Source organism: Neovison vison, chromosome 11 (genome assembly GCF_020171115.1).
Source record: "Neovison vison isolate M4711 chromosome 11, ASM_NN_V1, whole genome shotgun sequence".
Lineage (NCBI taxonomy): Eukaryota > Metazoa > Chordata > Mammalia > Carnivora > Mustelidae > Neogale > Neogale vison.
The window spans coordinates 179,812,281-179,829,152 of record NC_058101.1 but is presented as its reverse complement, the minus strand read 5'-3'; the positions used below and the strand labels follow the sequence as shown (position 1 = coordinate 179,829,152).

At 44.3% G+C, this 16,872-nt stretch overlaps 1 protein-coding gene across 2 annotated transcripts in view; it reads left to right on the top strand.

Moving 5' to 3' along the window:
- Positions 1-16,872, top strand: part of UNC5D (unc-5 netrin receptor D) — a 233,451-nt gene that overhangs the window by 174,526 nt on the left and 42,053 nt on the right. The gene's annotated exons all lie outside the window — the stretch shown is intronic.

Genomic DNA, 16,872 nt, shown 5'->3' with positions numbered 1-16,872 from the left:
GGTTTTTGAGATAATTTGGCGTGGAGGTGTACAACTAAGATCTGTGCGTTACTTGACTAAACAGAGGGAAATACCAGTTGCAAAAGTGTAGGCTAAAATGAAAACACACAGAGCTAGCTCTGCAATTTTCAGTAGCTCATCTAGGTCACTGACCTCTTGACTGCAGACAACAAACAACCATGACTCAGTAGGCAAGTCCTTAGCAGGTCCCCTCCATACTGATTGCCTCACCTAATTTTTCTCTCAAAAGAAAAAAAAAAAAAAAAAAATCATCCCAGCAGGCGCTTTTCGGTGCTAGGCATTATGCAAATGCTGAGAATGACCAACCTGTGACCTCCTCAGGTCAGCACAAGACCTGCTGTAGGCTGAGAGAGGATTTCTCAGGTAATCTTCCCTCCGTGGAAAAACACCTTCTACGCTGCAGTAGCTTCCAGGTCTGACACATTTCAGTAGCATTAAATTCAATTACATATACAAATCTTGTCGCGGAGTCTTTAATGAAAGTAGTTGGTTATTTTCTTACCACAAGTATAATATTTGTGGAAATGTCGCTTTCCTGCACACAAGATAAAACCCGGCTCCTCTTTAGAAAGCAATTTCTCTCATCAACTGGATGTGTACCTCTGGCATTTTCAGTCTTAACATCTTGGTTCTTTGAGGCTAGATTTTTTTTGTTGTGAGCAGGGAACACGTGAAGGAAAAACACTGGAAGGAAAAAGAGCCAGAGAAACAGATGGTTTGAACAGATTCTGATAGCTATCTCCATGAAAGGATTTGTTGGTGCCCAGTGGTTTTAACTTTCTGCTCGAGAGAGCTTGGAAGGAATGGAAAAGTCTCTGCTAGCTGGCTGTTGGCAAGGTGCTCAGAGGGCGCACGAGTAGGTCGTGGTGTGGCTGGCTCTCTTGCTGTTCCTTTCAGTCCTGGAGAACTAGATCCCTCACCTCTACACCTGAAGGCACGCTAGGGTCTGAACACCTCCATGTACAAGTAGAGGCAACCAAGACGCAGAAGGGTTTGGAGTTTACTCAGCATCTCACTTAAGCAGACCTAAAAATGGAGTTTCCTAGATAAAGGTCACCTCTTTTTTATCCCTTCAGTTGACTTCTATGAGAAGCCATACCTGTTTAAAATTTAGGTCAGGGTCCATTCTACATATGCTGCTGAAAAGGTCATCCTACAAAAATCAAGAACGAGGCTGAATCCAGTCAGCCTGCTCCAATCACAGCCTCTTGCAAACCTTTGCTCCAGCCTCCAGCTTCCTTCCTTATAATCCATCCACTGGGCCTACGTTCAGCTCTTTCCTCTCAAACCCAGTGTCTTCCACCTCAATAAATAGGACTTATGTGGGAAACATCACTCAAGCTGTCCTGCAATTACAAAAGGAGGAGGAGAAATATATGAAAGACATGCCAGAGTCCACAGACCTTGAAAGACAGGTTTGGCCTGATGCAGTCGCCTCCTGGACCACCACGAGCTTTGTAAGTTCTGTGCTAACCTGTCTGGTTTATCTATCCGTATCTAAGACATGAGTTTATTACTGTTGTCCAGGAAGGTGGACAGCAACAGGAACGGTTCTTCAAGGACTTCAGCTCTGTGAGGTGGGCATTTTCCTGTCTACTCATTGGAGGATAAGATACAGTTGCAGGAGCCCTGCATTTCTTTTCTTGTTTTCCTGCTGCTCAAACCTTCCCAGATGTTCCTAGCTCTTAAGAAAATGACCAGTCGCAGGCTACTGCTCATTTAGCGTTCTTGAAAATCTTCATTTCAAAATGCTCCAAACTACTAAAAATAGCTAACTACTAAAAATAGCATATGCCTTTCTGCCGCTACTTTTCTTAAGCTTGGTGATTTTTTTTTTTTTTTTTCCATCCCTAACAGGAGGTTGCTCAGATCTAAGTTCTGCAGCTTTTCATCCTGGGGTTAATCAGAAGGCCATTAATGTAGCACTGTTTAGTGTCACCTTGCCTTTGGGACATCACTTAAAAACCCATTGTCATCTTATGGTGTCCTTCTGTCCTGCTGAACTTGTGCTCAGAAGAAGGCCTGTTTTTTTCTACCATCTGTAGACCTGGAACAGCACAGTTCCATCTCTTTAACCTCTGACTTTCCGTCACTTCCACACCCAAATTACAGTCAGATCTTGAAAACAGCCTCTTTAAAGTCCATTCCTTTTCCTATTGATGGAACCTTTCTGTTGCTTTTTTCTGAGTGACATCTCTGGGATAGCTGTTGATGAGTTAGTGGAACTGTCACTTGAAATCATTGATCCAAATTCAGTAGCAGATTCCCAGAGACAGGGCTGTGTGGAATGAATCACAGACTTAAAATAACCCCCTGTATTCAAATAGGTTCCTAGGGCTGTATTTTGAAATCTGGGTAGGTTTTCAGTGAGGGTGTTCATTGTGTGAATTTATGCACCCTGGCCCTCTTGGAAGGCCTGGCTTCTATTGCTGGGAAGTCTTCAGGAGGACACTCTGTACTTCCCATTAAATGGAATGATGTCACTCTTCCTCAGTGTCCCTGCTCTGTCTACACTTTCAGACTTAAGCTATGATTTTAATGAATCTCTCCCAACCTTGTGCAGCGGTCTGGACCTCTGGTTGTCCATAATGCTGAGGAGATGATCTCTGTTGGCTTTTTGGACAGATATGTGTATTAAATGTTTTGCTGGATGAGGACTTTGCATTCTTGGAAAAGTAATAATTACCTCCATTTCTGTGTAACTTGCAAAGTGCTCTCGCATGCATTTGACTCATTTAGTCTTCCATTGTGTCAACAGAAGAGGATATTGTAGCAATTTTAGAAAGGAGAAAAAAAAAATCTAAAAACATGAAGGTTCCAAGCAGCAAAGCTGCTTTGAAGGGCATGTTACTCTCCTGGCGGAGCTGGGATTTGACTTCAGGCTAACTGACCGCAATGGCAGTGCTCACACACTAAAGGATGCCATCTCTCCCTGATGTCAGAGCCTTTACAGAAACCACTTTCTGACTTCATGTTCCAACTCTCAGCCCCTAGAATGGGGCATCCTCTGGAATCGCTCTCTCTGAGCATGAGAATTAAGCAAGGCAGAAAGACAGGACCAAGTTGAGTTTTTCTTAGAAGTACATTAGGACAATTGCATTGTTACATCATAGAACTGAGGGCACAGAGGCTGGAAACAAGTCCCACCAAAGTGATGACTCTCAGGGGACATGATGTTAGGAAACATCTAAACGCAGTGGCTAAGAGTGTGAGCTCAGACATCAGAAGCCCTGGGTTCAGATCTAAGCTTCACTGCTTCCTCCATGTGACTTTAGGGAAGTTCATAAAACTCTTTGTGACCCAGATGTGTCCTCTACCTTATAGGGATATGGTGGGATTGTGTGGTACACAGGGATACAAAAATCTAAAATGTGATAAAATAAGTATTCTTTTCTTCCTTGCTACACTTATATTTGACAAAGCATTCTACCTACAGTATATTCTTTCATCTTCACATTGAGCCCACATGGTAAACAATAATGATTATCTTAATTTTTATAGATTTGAAAATTGACAGCAAGAAAAGTTAGTAAGCTCGACTTGGGCTGTAGCCAGATGAGGCACCAAAGCAAGATGATCTGGCTTAGAAGGCATTTCAGTGCTTCATCCCAGTCCCTACCTTAAGGCACAGTTAGGTATGTCATCCATGAGTCCAGTAAAGCACACTTGGGGAGAGACAAGGCTTACACCTAATGATGGAAATAAACCATGAAACAGATGGGGAGGGCCCCAGATTGTGGAAGGCCAGGATCACTTTGCAATTCAATGTGGAACCACACTGCAATAGGGAATCTCATGGAAAACCATGGAAAAATACAAAATGGCCTTAATCCAGTCCAAGCATAGACACACAGACAGGATGTAGAGAAGAGTGCTTTCCAGAAGATGTCACTTGACCTGAGTCTAAAACATCAGTAGAAATTAGCCAGGCAAAGAAAGGCATAAGGGCAGTAACTACCTCAATATTCAGCTCCAGGATACATTTTCCATAATCTACATAGCATAAGAGTGGCTGAATGCAGGTATCTTTCCCTGCTTTTAAGTCATTATCTTAAGCAGTTTCCTTCCAAGTGTAGCCAGGCCAGGGCACAGATTGGACGACGAGTTAGGTTTCACCCACTGAGTCATTCACAAATGAAAGAACACTTAGTGGTATCCCAGGAATGGGAACTCGAGTAGCCTCACAGAAAGGCAAGAGCAGGAAATTGGGGCTGCCAGAAGTATTTGCTAGGGAAGCCCTGGCGCTCCTCCCAGAACAGGAGCATTTGGTCAGCTAGCTCAAAGTCAGAGGTGACCTCCTTTCCTATCGGCCCCCTTTGGAGGGCAGGAGCCCAGTACTGATCATTCTCAGAAAGCCCCTCTCTTTTCCCAAACTTCAATTTGAAAGAATCTGAGGTTGTTCTTGGTACATTTCGACAGGAGCTTTTGGGGTCAAATTCTTCTCATCCTTTCTGACCGGGTTTTGATAAACTTTTATAAAATGCAGGTATCTCGGCAAGGGAATTAAAGTCTCATTTCAGAGACTCTTCTCACATGGATTACAATAAGAAAAGATGTGGATGCAACACAGCCTTCCCTCTACCCTTCCCACAGGTCTTGCACGCCTCCCTACCCCATAGTCAGAGAGTAGAGAACTGGACCAGAAAATTATTATATGGAGCTTTCTTCCAATAAGCAATAAAATGAAACCAAAGGCAAACACTCATTTCCTTTTCCAATTACACTGTCATGTGGCTATCCCTGACCAAATGCCAAAACTGGAACTGGAAATATAAGTAACCTTATTGAAAAATTTACAAAAAGACACATAGTTTTGAATCTGGGCTTGGCCCAGATGGCGTATTTCAACCACTTTTTCTCTCTGGTTTTGTTTTGCTTCTGAATGGTCTGAGTCAGTGGGTACTTCTTGGGGTGAAGAGCGGGAAAACAGATGTGGTGGTGTTAGGAAGCATGAGCTGTTTTTACGGTGCCTTGATGGAGAAAGAGTTTTAACAGCAAACCATGAGGTAAGACCAAACACGAGACCAGGAAGACACAAAAAGTCACCCTGGGAACTGAAGAGAATTTCTTTCCCAGGAATGGCTCACCACGAAAACAGTGTGGTGGAGGCTGTTCCTGTGAAATATGGCTTCCTGTCGCTGTCCCTCCACAGGGACAAGACCAGCACGCATGCACACAGACATGCACATGACGTACGTCTTTGTGACTCAGGCCTAGCAAAACATATAAACCCTCAGAAACACACTTAGGCTGATCTCGTTTCTAGAAGAGTAAGAAGAAAATCTGGCTATGGATGGCCATTCCTGTAAAAATGAAATTTTAATGATGACTAGTCTTCTGTGAAAGACATTTGAGGTCAATCTAAAACCCCATGTCACAGAAAAATAGGAAACCACATTCACTTTCCTGGGGCCTCCCAGAGCTCGGATTTCTCACAAGGTAGTGAACCCTGGTTCCACCTGCCACCAGGTGACTTCTCAGGACATTGCCACCAGGGAGAAAACCTGGCTAAAAGCTTCTGGGTTGATTTGTATCTCTGTTGGCTTTCTCCAGCTTGGGAGACCTACCTGCTAGGGTCCGTCTCAAGCCATCCCCCAGCTCAGGCAAAAAACACTGCCCCTTCAGCACTGCAAAACTGTTGCTGACTTCTGGAAAAATTTTCCCAATTAATATTAGAGCTCAGTATAGTCTATGACTATTAAGCCCCAAATCTGCCCAGTACCATAAAGCAGGATAAAATATCCCTTCTATAAGGAGTTTATTTCTGGTGGAGGGGATGGTAGAAGGACTCAGGTTGTATATATATATCAGAATGATGTTTGGGGGTACAGTGGCCTTTTCTGTATTCTGAAAATTGACAAAGCCCAGAGCATATTTATAAAAAGAGACCACCAGAGAGAGAGAAGTGCCCCCACATTCTAATTTCAGAGATTTTCAAACTATTATGCCAAAGGCTGATTTTCCCACCTCCCTGCCAAACCTTCTAAGAAGCTTCATTTCATCAGCATGGGCACTACTGCTCCCCAGACCGCTCACAGACCAGGTCCTCTCCCTCCCTATTGATAGAAGAAGAGAGAAAATAAGTCCTATTTTGGAGGAGATCAGTCATCAAAAGTGGCTGCCTCTGCTCTCTCCAATGTCAAAGAGAATAGGCTCAAGAGAATTCCTTATTAAACTTGGGCCATCTGCAGGAGAACTGGACAGTGATATTTGATTTTCTCATTGTTTATAAGCTTGTTGACTTGTCCCGTGATGCTAAAACCAAGGAGGGAGGAGCAAAGAACACTTCCATTATTCCCAAGTCCCCATCCTTCCAAGGGGTAGAGAAGATGGACCCAAGCCAGAGAGAGTAAGTGAGGTTGAAAACAGGTTTGCCAGGGGCAGTGCAATGTGAGGCAAAGAAGTCAGAGAGCAGAGTCAAGATGCTGCCAGATGGGGGCCAGTTGGCGAAAGTAACCAAGACCCGCAGAAACTACAGATGCTTCACAGCAACTGTTTGCTGTCCCATCACCAGCATCCTCTGTCCCAGGTGACTTTTGGCATCCCCACCTATCTACTGAATCTGGTAAGGATTCTCTTAAGACTTGTAAGTCACCTGAGAAAATATCATCACCCTGTCACAGGTAGTTACGTAAGGAGGTGGTGTGCTTTCCTATCCCTGCTCTCTCTTGCAGTGCCATGGGGATGAGCTCCTGGTGTGGGAAGACAGGAAGGAGCAGGTGGCCTGCTCTAGAGCCCCGGGTGTGTGTGTGTGTGTGTGCATGCATGTGTGGTCTTGTGTGCTGTGTGCATGGGTACCAGGGGTCAGGGTGGAATTTTGAATCAGATGGAAGATTAAATTTTTAACATAGTTTTTAGGTTTCCTCTGTTTAATTAACTTTTAAAATATAGTATCAAACTGAGAAGTTTTCAAGGGACCCTGTTACCCTGGGCAGTTCTAGTAAGCACAAGCATTAGCAATTACAGCTGACCCTTGAACAACAAAGGTTTGAACGCTGATGTCCACTTCCATGAGTTTTTTCAGTACAGTACAGCGCTGTCAATGTATTTCCTCTTACGATTTTCTGAACATGTTCTTTGCTCTAACTTACTTTACCATAAGCGTATAGTATGGAATACATGTAACATACAAAATATCCATCAATTAACTATGTATGTTCTTGGTAAGGCTTCCAGTCAACTGTAGGCTGTGAAGTTTGGGGAGAGTCAAAAATTATATGCTCATTTTCAACTGTGTTCAGCTGTATCATTCAGGGGTCAGCTTGCACTAGGAAAACTAGAGCCACCTTATACCACAATAGCTGAAACCCCCAAAGCAAACCCAGTTACTCAAATCACCGATGATAATTGCTCCGTGATACATGCGGTGACAGATACACAGGTACTAACCAGGAGCAAAGGGATGGGCCCTGTGTAAAGGCTCAGGGAGGGCTTCCAAGAGGAAGGGACAATTGACTTAAAAACTGAACATGAGTAAAAGGTATTCCAGTCAAAGGGAATAGAAAGTGTAAAGGCACAGGGGTATAAATAGCATCATATATTTTGGAACTATGCAAACCCAAACAAAATATGCAAGGAAGAGTGATCAGGACTAGACTACGTTAGAGAGTAATTTGCTGCCTAGGGGAAATAGACAGTCACCTGCTAGATAGGGATTAAGGAAGAATCAGCTTCAGGAGATCTGGTCCACCACTTTTGGTATCTTATTTTCTGCTTCATCTCTAGGACCACTTCCCAGTTCAAGTCTTCTTTATGCCAGCACCCTCCTTGTGAGGACAGTGAACATGTGCCTCATTTTTGCCTAGCACGTTTATTAATAGTGCCCTCTTCATCCTCGGAAGTATCTGCAATGTGGGCTATAAATAATAGTCACTCTACTTTTGAGTGTCCTTGTCTTTGGTTGTGCACGAGAAATTGGGAGGGAGCTGTTAACGTGAGCGATGAAGGAGTGGAAGATAATTCCCAGAATTCTGCCTTGGGAACTGACGATTAACTAGTTGAGAGAGATTTGCCAGCTGAAGGTCACCTGACAGTTGGTGATAATAGTTGCTCCAGGAGCCTCTTTGGCTTTCTTTCCAGGGAATAAACACAGCCCTCTGACTTACAAGAAAGGGGGGAGAAAGGAAACTGATTAAAGAATAAATCAATACAATGCAAAAACAATATTTATAACCAAGAAAAAAAAAAAAAAAAAAGACAACTGCTGAATCGAAATCCCCGGTGAAGCTTTTGGCCAGACTGTCTGGCAGCAAATGCTCATAGAGCAGAAAGTCATGATATTGGCCACAAACCCTGCCTGCCTGCCGTGTGCAGGGCAGAGTCTTCTGCCTACCTTTGTTTTCTTTGCCTCCCTAGCTGGGTAAGAATCGGTCAGTCCTGGAGCTCACTGAAGTGAAGCAACAACACACATAACTTGTCGGGAAAGTAGTATAGACGCGGTCACTGGTCTCCCCTGACAGGTAAAGAGGGATCAGAAAGGAGATGGCGGGTGGCAGTGAGAGCACAGGGATTCCGAAGGCCTGAGTTCCAGCTCCCCAGCTGCAGCGACTTCTCCAGCCTGAATGACTCTGAGCAAGTCATTTTCTTTCTCTGGGCCTCAACTGTACCATTTAGACATCCTGTATAATATTAGCTGCATTCCAGGATTTGGGGGAGGACAATAAAGTGACATATATGAGAAGTCTGGTGCAAAGGATAAAGTACCATACAAATGCTATCTTTTGATATTATTGTCTTTCATCCGGCCTTATTATTTTTTTTTTAATTGCATAGATAAGTTCTCTGGAGTCCCTGGAATGTGCTTTAGCTCTGTCCCCATGATGCTGGGTTCCTTTAGATGGCTACCTCATTCCTAGACTGGGAGTAAAGATCAATTCAGTGATAGCACACATATTAACTGTTCACTCTAAGATCAGAGCCTGTGAAGATACGAAGGACTCTCCATCAATTCCTTTCAGTCGGCTTCGATCTCCTTACACGGGGGCCTAGGATTTATACTCTAGAGGCGTATTATGTGGAGTCCAAAGAGTGGACTCGTGTCCACAGTAGGAGATCAGTGGCCAGTCAAGCTGGGCTGGCAGCTTAGGCCAGCCTTGAACAAGATCTGTCAGGCTTCCCTTGCTAGATCGTGATGGACAGAAGTGAACAGATTGTTTTCTGTCACCACTTCTGTTCAATGCTCAGTCATAGATTGGAATCCCGCTTGTGGCTTTAAGGGAGTTTTAGGGATTCTTTTACTGGAAGACTCAGAATGGAAAACATCTTCCCTTTGGAGGGGATTCGGCATTAATGAGCTCTGTGTCTGGCAGAGGCAATGCTGACGAGGGAAGGGGCTTTCTAAGGAAAAACAAAGGGGCTCTTTGCACGAGTGCAAGGGGAACAGATTGCTGCCATTTGGGAAACACATTAACTCGTTCCCGCTACCAGTGCCATGCAGTGTGATAAAAGGGGCAATTAATCAAATAGTATCTTAATGGCTTAGAAGGGTTAATGCACCTTTAGATGAAGACTGTGTTCTTTACTGCCGTGAAATCACGGAGACTCCTTCACAAAGTCATTTCAGTTTGAAGAGAACGCCATTACCCCCACAACGAGAGGAGAGGTGGAGAGAAAGAAGGAAGAGGGGGAAAGAGAAAGGGAGGGGGGAAAGCTCCCATGCTGTCATCTTCTGATCTGCTTTTTTGGGAAAGAATTTCTGCACACCACGCTCTTCACCGCTCCTCCCACCCCACGGCCCCTTGGTTCACAAACAAATACGCATAAATAAAAATTGCCATCATTTTCATCAGAGTACGTCGGAAGCCCCTGTGAGCTCACAATGTGAAGTGATTAGAACGGTCCAGAGGAGTCTTTAATTAAAGATGCCATTGACAAGATAACAATGGTTTGTGAATGTTGTTAATAGATCTGAATGGAAGGTGCACCTTAATTCAATAAGAGGAAAGTCATCGGTTCATGAGTTTGATTGCGCATTGTAAAGGAACACCACATACTGTAATTATTTTTATTTGTATATGCCATCTCTTTTATTGCCCACGCTGGAAGTAGAAATAACCTGTCCTATTAAGATATTTAATATATATCATCCTTTCCACTTCACTTAGTTATAGCCTCATAAAAATGCCAGAACACACCAGCCCACACTGAGGCTGGCCTCCATGCTTTCTAAGACAATCCGCACAGCCCTTGAAAAAACCTAGATGACCAACCTCCTAACTCCTTTGGTTATCATCTTTAAAACAAAGGAATGAGAACTTCCCAGGACCCCATAAAGTTGTAGACAGATAGGGAGCTTCCCTCTGGAAATGAGGATGGACATGCCCGAAGGTCAAACAATACCTCGGTCCAGTTGTGTGGCATCTTGGAGACAAGAGGGGATCAGGAGACAGAAGCAGGGGCATCTCTAGGTTCTAACTTTAAAGTGAACACGCCATGAAAAACCAGGTAGCAGACAGAAGAATGCCACCCCCTCCCCAAAATGTCCACACTAATCCCTAGAGCCTGTGGATGCTATGCTGCATGGCAAAGGGGACTTCAGAGGTGTGATTAAGGTTAAGGACCTTGAGAGGGAGAAATTACCCCGGGTTATGCGGGGGCGGGGATCCTGGAAATCTCTCATAAGAGGAAGGCAGAGTATCAGAGTCTGATACAGAACTGTAAGGATGCTGTGCTAATGGCATAGGGAAGAGGGACCGCCAGAAGCTGGAAGAGGCAAGGAAATGGATTCTTCTCTAGCACCTCCAGAAGGAATGCAGCCCCTCTGACATATTTTAGCTCAGCGAGACCTACAAAACTGTGAGATAGTAAGTTTCGGTTGTCTTAAACCACTAAGTCTGTGGCTCAGGGATAATAGGAAAATACCATAAGCTTCTGTTGCAATCACTGTACCTTAGTGCCCGCCATCTTCCTAAGACGCAGTCCCTATGAATACACCCTTATAACTCTCACGCCGGCGTTTGACCTTAGAAATGCCAGGTTTAGGGAATGTGTCCCAGAGAACATCAGTTCCTTCCCCTGCCTGCCCATATCCACCACCACCACCACCACTAGCAGAAGAGACTAGCCCCCCCCACCGTCGCAGGCAAGGTCCAACTTTGGCTTGTTGCTCAACCCCACCCTCTGCCCTGTGTTTCGTCATCTGAACAAAGATGGTATTGGGACTGATAGCTCCTGAGTCCTTTCCCAGCCTAAAAGAAAGTGATCCTAGAAATAGGACTCAGGTTTGCCCCAGAAGAGTCTGTTGTTTGTCCCATTCGAGATGGAAATGCGTCAACAACCTGTAAGTATAAAGACTGTCATAGCCGCGTGCCACATAGACCCACACACTCCCATCCCATCGTCCACCATAAAGCATCTCAACGAGCTATCATTCTGCCACTCCTGGTAAACAAGCTGAACACAAGCCCAGCACTGCATGAAAGATGAGGCTTAAATTGTGTCTAAGAACTGGTGGCTTCCACATGATTTGCGATTCCTTCAGTAATATTAATTGGTAAACACCTATGCATGTGTGTGTAAACTAAAGCCGTTTAATGTATGCAAACAGTCTCCTCTCTCAGTGTGGTACCGCTCCGTTTCAGCAAACTCAGATACACACTCCAGTATGAATATAATTCCCCTCCCGCCCCAGCCCCCCTCGTGCTATCTCCCGTCCTGTGATCCTATTTCAGACAATACCGAGTGGGTGACCCAGATCTTTAAACCATTTCGTCATAGAGCCATATGCTTCTCTCCTCGGTGAATTGTGCTTGTTGCTTGTTGGAATCCACCGCACTAACTGCTCTGTTCCCCACCCCAGCTAATGGAATATAATGACTTGATGAGCAATAGCATTATTTCCAGTTACTGCTCATCACCCCGCCCCCCAAACCTGACATCGTTGCTTATTAGCCACACGCTACTCGGAGAAAGGGGATGTAGGACAATCCCTGTGTGGTTCTATTTCCCACCACAGGAGCATCATCTGAGACCTTAAGACTGAGCGTTTAACCTTGACCAGCCTCCAACTTCCATTTTGGAAGCCTACCCTTTCTGCATTGGACAGACCACCAAGTCCCTGTTTTCTCAAGAACCACACAGTTTTTCTCAAAGATTAGCAGTAGGGCTTCCTTGTATGTAAGGAACACAGGTTTCAAAAAACTGTAGGCTCCTGGGGCCTGCCCCAGAAATAGAGAATCAAAAAAAAATTTTTTTTTAAGATTTTATTTATTTGTCAGAGAGAGAGAAAGAGCACACAAGCAGTGAGCCTGTAGTAGAAGGAGAAGGAGAAACAGGCTCCCGGCTGAGCAGGGAGCACAGGGTGGGGCTCCATCCCAGGACCTGGGGACCGTGACTTGAGCTGAAGGCAGATGCTTAACTGACTGAGCCACCTAGCCATTCCCAGAATCAAAATTTGAACTGACAGTGTCTATAAGTATCATTTTCAATAAGCTGCCCGAAGAATTCTGAACCATTCAATACTTTGAAGACCACTTCAACGCTGAAGAAGGAATCCACAGTGATAAAGAGAAGATTTTGCTGAACTTCTGTCTTTGTCCTCTGTTCTGCTGCTCCTCACCCCCCCTAATCTCCCTTCGCAAAAGTCTTTTCTTAACTCACACGTGGCAGTTATGGAGTGAAAAGTCCTCGGGAAACCTGCTAATGGTGTTGGGGTTGACTGATGAGCCAGCTGGCTTTCCCGGACTCCTCTCTGCAGGGGGTTCTCTGAAGTCATTTTCCTGGGGCCTGTCCGAATGATCTGGTCAGAGCTAGAGAATGAGACAGGTATCTGACTCCAATAAGATAAAAGGAAGAATAAGCCCCAAACCTCGATTTTTCATCCATAGCAAGGTTCACATTCGGGTCAATATAGGAGGTTTTTAATGGAAAGAGAAAAAGTATAATAATAGCTAAAACTATGTATCTTCTTGGGCAGGAAACTGTAGGAGGCTGGCGCTACCTTGTTTTCTGAGCTCCAATCTTAAGACTAAGTATAGCTTCCATCTCTCTGCCTTTTATGTCCATTCCATTAAAATATGATTTAATTATGTATCGACCCAGGGTCTGGCATAGTAAAACTATCATTACTCTCCTGCCTGCATTCCTGAGTGATACTCTGGGTAAAGGTGATCAAACGTACATTAATCTATAATATAGACCATGAGGAGGAGAGGCGAGAGCAGTAATTACCAAGCCCAGCATGGCAGACAACAACAACAATGAAAATCTCATCTCGAAATACAGAGCTGGTTGTTTTGCTTGAACAGGGTGACACACGGCCAGTCCAGAATCAGGTGAGGAAATTCTGAGAGCAAAAGCAGAATGTGCACAGATCCACCTCCAGACCCACAGTGGTTCCCAGTCGCACATGGTCATGTTCGGCGTGACCTTCTGTTGCCATTGGTGTGCACATGTGTCCTGCAGAATGGCCGTTACCAGGTGGCTAGTGTGGCCAAGCTTGGACAACCAGCTAGAGCACCTGTCACCCTCCAGCGCACATTTTATGCAGTAGTCGGTGACCCTGCTGATTTCATTATAAGTCTGGAAATTTTTCCCTGGGCTCCTGTCTCCATTCATTTATTCATTCATTCAAAAAGATTATTTTTGACACAACTTCAAACTTAAGGATGAGGCACCTCGGTGGCTCAGTCAGCTAAGTGTCCAACTCTTAAACTCATGCCATGAGATCGAGCCCCACCTTGGTCTCTGCACTCAGCACAGATTCTGCTTGAGGTTCTCTCCCTCTCCCTCCGCAACTCCCCACACTTGCGCACATGTGCTCTCTCTCTCTCTCATAAAATAAAATCTAAAATAAAAAATAACTTAAGGGAAAGTTTCAAGAATATAATTTCCAGCTATCCCACAGTTATATTCACCACTGTTAACATTTTACTGATTTTTACATTTCTGCTCTCTTCTCTCTCCATATGTGTGTATATGTGTGCATATACACATAAAATACAGATGTACATACACACACATATATATTTCTGTAACCATTGTGAACAAGGTATACTTTTGACCCTAGATACTTCGGTGTGTATATCCTAAAAAGGAATTCTCTCATAAAACCGCAGCACAGTTCTCAAAATCAGAAAGTTAACATTGATACACTTCTATCATCTGCGCCACAAACTTTAATCATATTCCTCCTGTTATCTGAATAATGTCCTTTGTGGCAAATGAAAATCCAAGGCTGTTCATTACATTCTATTGCCATGTGTCTTTAGTCTCCTGTAATCTAGAGCAGTTCCTATGTCTGTCTCTATTTTATGACCTGGACCCTTTATAAGAGTGTGGATCAGTTCTTTTGCACCATGTCCCTCAATTTGGGCTTGTCTGATAGCTTCCTGTGGTTAGATTCAGGTTGTATATTATTGGCAGGAATGCTACAAACAAATGTGAAGTTCTTCTCATTGTGTCCTATGGGAGGCGTGTCCTGTCCATCCATCCCATTTCTGCCAGTGTTAACTTTGATAACTTGGTTAGGTGGTGTCTGCCAAGGTTCTCCACTGTAAAGTAGTCTTTTATCCTTTTTAATTAGTAAGTCTCTCGGGGGTGGGAGGGGCGGTGGAGATACTATCAAACCCTTATAAATAGTTCCTTTTTATTTTCTAAACTTCCACCAAGTAGATGAGCATCTATTCATAATTTTTTTTTTGAAAGATTCTATTTACTTGTTTGACAGAGGGAGAAAGCACAAGTAAGCAGAGAGGAAGGCAGAGGCAGAGGGAGAGGGAGAAGCAGGCTCTCTGCTGAGCAGGGAGCCCGATGCGGGGCTCAATCCCAGGACTCTAGAATCACAACCCGAGCCGAAGGCAGCAGCTTAACCAACTGAGCCACCCAGGCGCCCCCTACTAATAATTCTTGACTGAATCAAGAATCAATACGGTTGGTTGCCAAATGATTTTCTGCATTTATTACTTGGCTTCTGCTGTATAGGAGAGTTTCCCCTTCTCATTATTCGTTCATGTATATATCCATATATCTCATGAGTTATGTTATTCAATGGGTTATAATCCTATACTACCATTATTTCCTTTGATACTCAAAATGTTCCAGGTTTTGGCCAGTAGGAACTACTTCAGGTGGACTTCTCTGTCCTTCTCAACATCTATTTCTGAGTGCTTACAACTGGCATCTAGTAGACATTGTAGATACAATGACAAACAAGAAAAGAAAATAAATTCCCTGGCCTCATAGAGCTTCTATTCTCATTTGTGAGAAACAAAAGTAAAGAGTTATGTAAATGGTATAGTGTATTAGAGGGCAGTTAAGTGTAATGGAGAAAAAGAAAAGCAAAGATCAGCTTCAGTGATGGGAATGGTCAGGGAATGCCTCACTAGTAGATGTCTTTGGGACAAAGACCTGAAGGGCACGAGGGAGCCTGTCACGGGGCTGCCCGAACGAAAAATTCCAGGCAGCCCGGAGTGCTCTAGAGCAGCAGAACAGCCGGGATTCCTGGAGGTGGAAACGTGTTGGCATTTCCAGTGGGATTCCGCTGGTTGCCGAGTTGAGGACAGACCGTGGGAGGTAAGGATGGAAGCATTGCCAAGGTGCCTTAAATTCCCTTAAATAGTGTACATCTTTAAGGCTGTGAAATGTCTGTTAAAGCACATCTTGCTAGAATGACAATTTATTGAATCAATTAGCAATTTCAGAAAGCACAGTTCCCATGAAAATAAGGCTCCTCAAAAGGCAGGAAAGATGGGCATTTGAGATAGGGAGAAGCAGAACCTCAACCCACTGAGGACATAGTAGGTGTTTTTTGTGCTGTTGTTCAATTCTCACAGCAGTCTTAGAGGAGGCATTATTTTGCTTGTAAGGAAAGTGAGGCTCAGAAAGTCCTGGGCTTTCCCTTCTGCTACCCTGTGGCTTTCATGACAGAAAAGGTCAGACGAGGGATGTGGTATCAGGGCAGAGCTGTGAGGGGTAGCGAGGACACAAACGGCACATCAGAATGTTCTTTCCCCCACTTCTTGTGTCCTCCGCAACTACTCTTCCCACGTTTTCCCTTTCTGGTTCTAAACAAAGTAGCAACATGAGTCTTCCTACTTTACCAGATTATTAGGTCAAATGCTCTTGTGGCTGCTACGGGTGCCCCCCCCCCACGGATATCCTGTGGTTCTCTGCAAAGCTGGCAGATCTCCCTAGAACCCTCAGCTGCACTGAGGAAGCAGAAATTGGCATTCATAACCTGCTTACCTACAGTTGCCCCACAAGCTACCTGGCCACCCAGAACTGGCTCTTAATTGATTGATCTTTTTATATCCTTAAGTGTTCATAAATATGTACAGCATTTGGATGGATGGATGGACAGATCAAACACAAGGAAAAAGACAACTAGCAAAAGTCGAACACACCCAGACTTTTCCGTCTACACTAGAGCATGTGATGCCTAGAAGTGGTTCTAGGATAGCCCTTGTAATTGCTGCTGTTCGTAGCTCACAGCAATCCTAGCAGGAGCGTGAATACTTCCTTGTCAGATGTGCTCTGGGAAAATTGAAATGCCATCCATACTGTCCTCAGGAATCTTCAGTTTTGCCCAGGCCCAATTAAAGCCTTCTCTCCCTAGACCTCCTTCCTCAAATGTCCTAAGTCTGTATCCATGATGACACTTGGACTACATGCCCCCCTACCCCCATCTTTACTTGGGATGTCACGAGAGCCAGCAGTGTGCCCAGAAAATCTGTTAGTAGTTACAGAGGAGGAAAGTCCATTCAGTCACAGAGAGCAGGAGCCTGCGTACGAGTCAGAAATGTAGGGGGCATTTTGCAGCTCATCACTTCGGCGAACTGCTCTGTGACCTTATGCTGTTAACACCTGCCTCCACAGGTGTGTGAAGAGCTTTAATTAATATTTGTAAATCTCCCT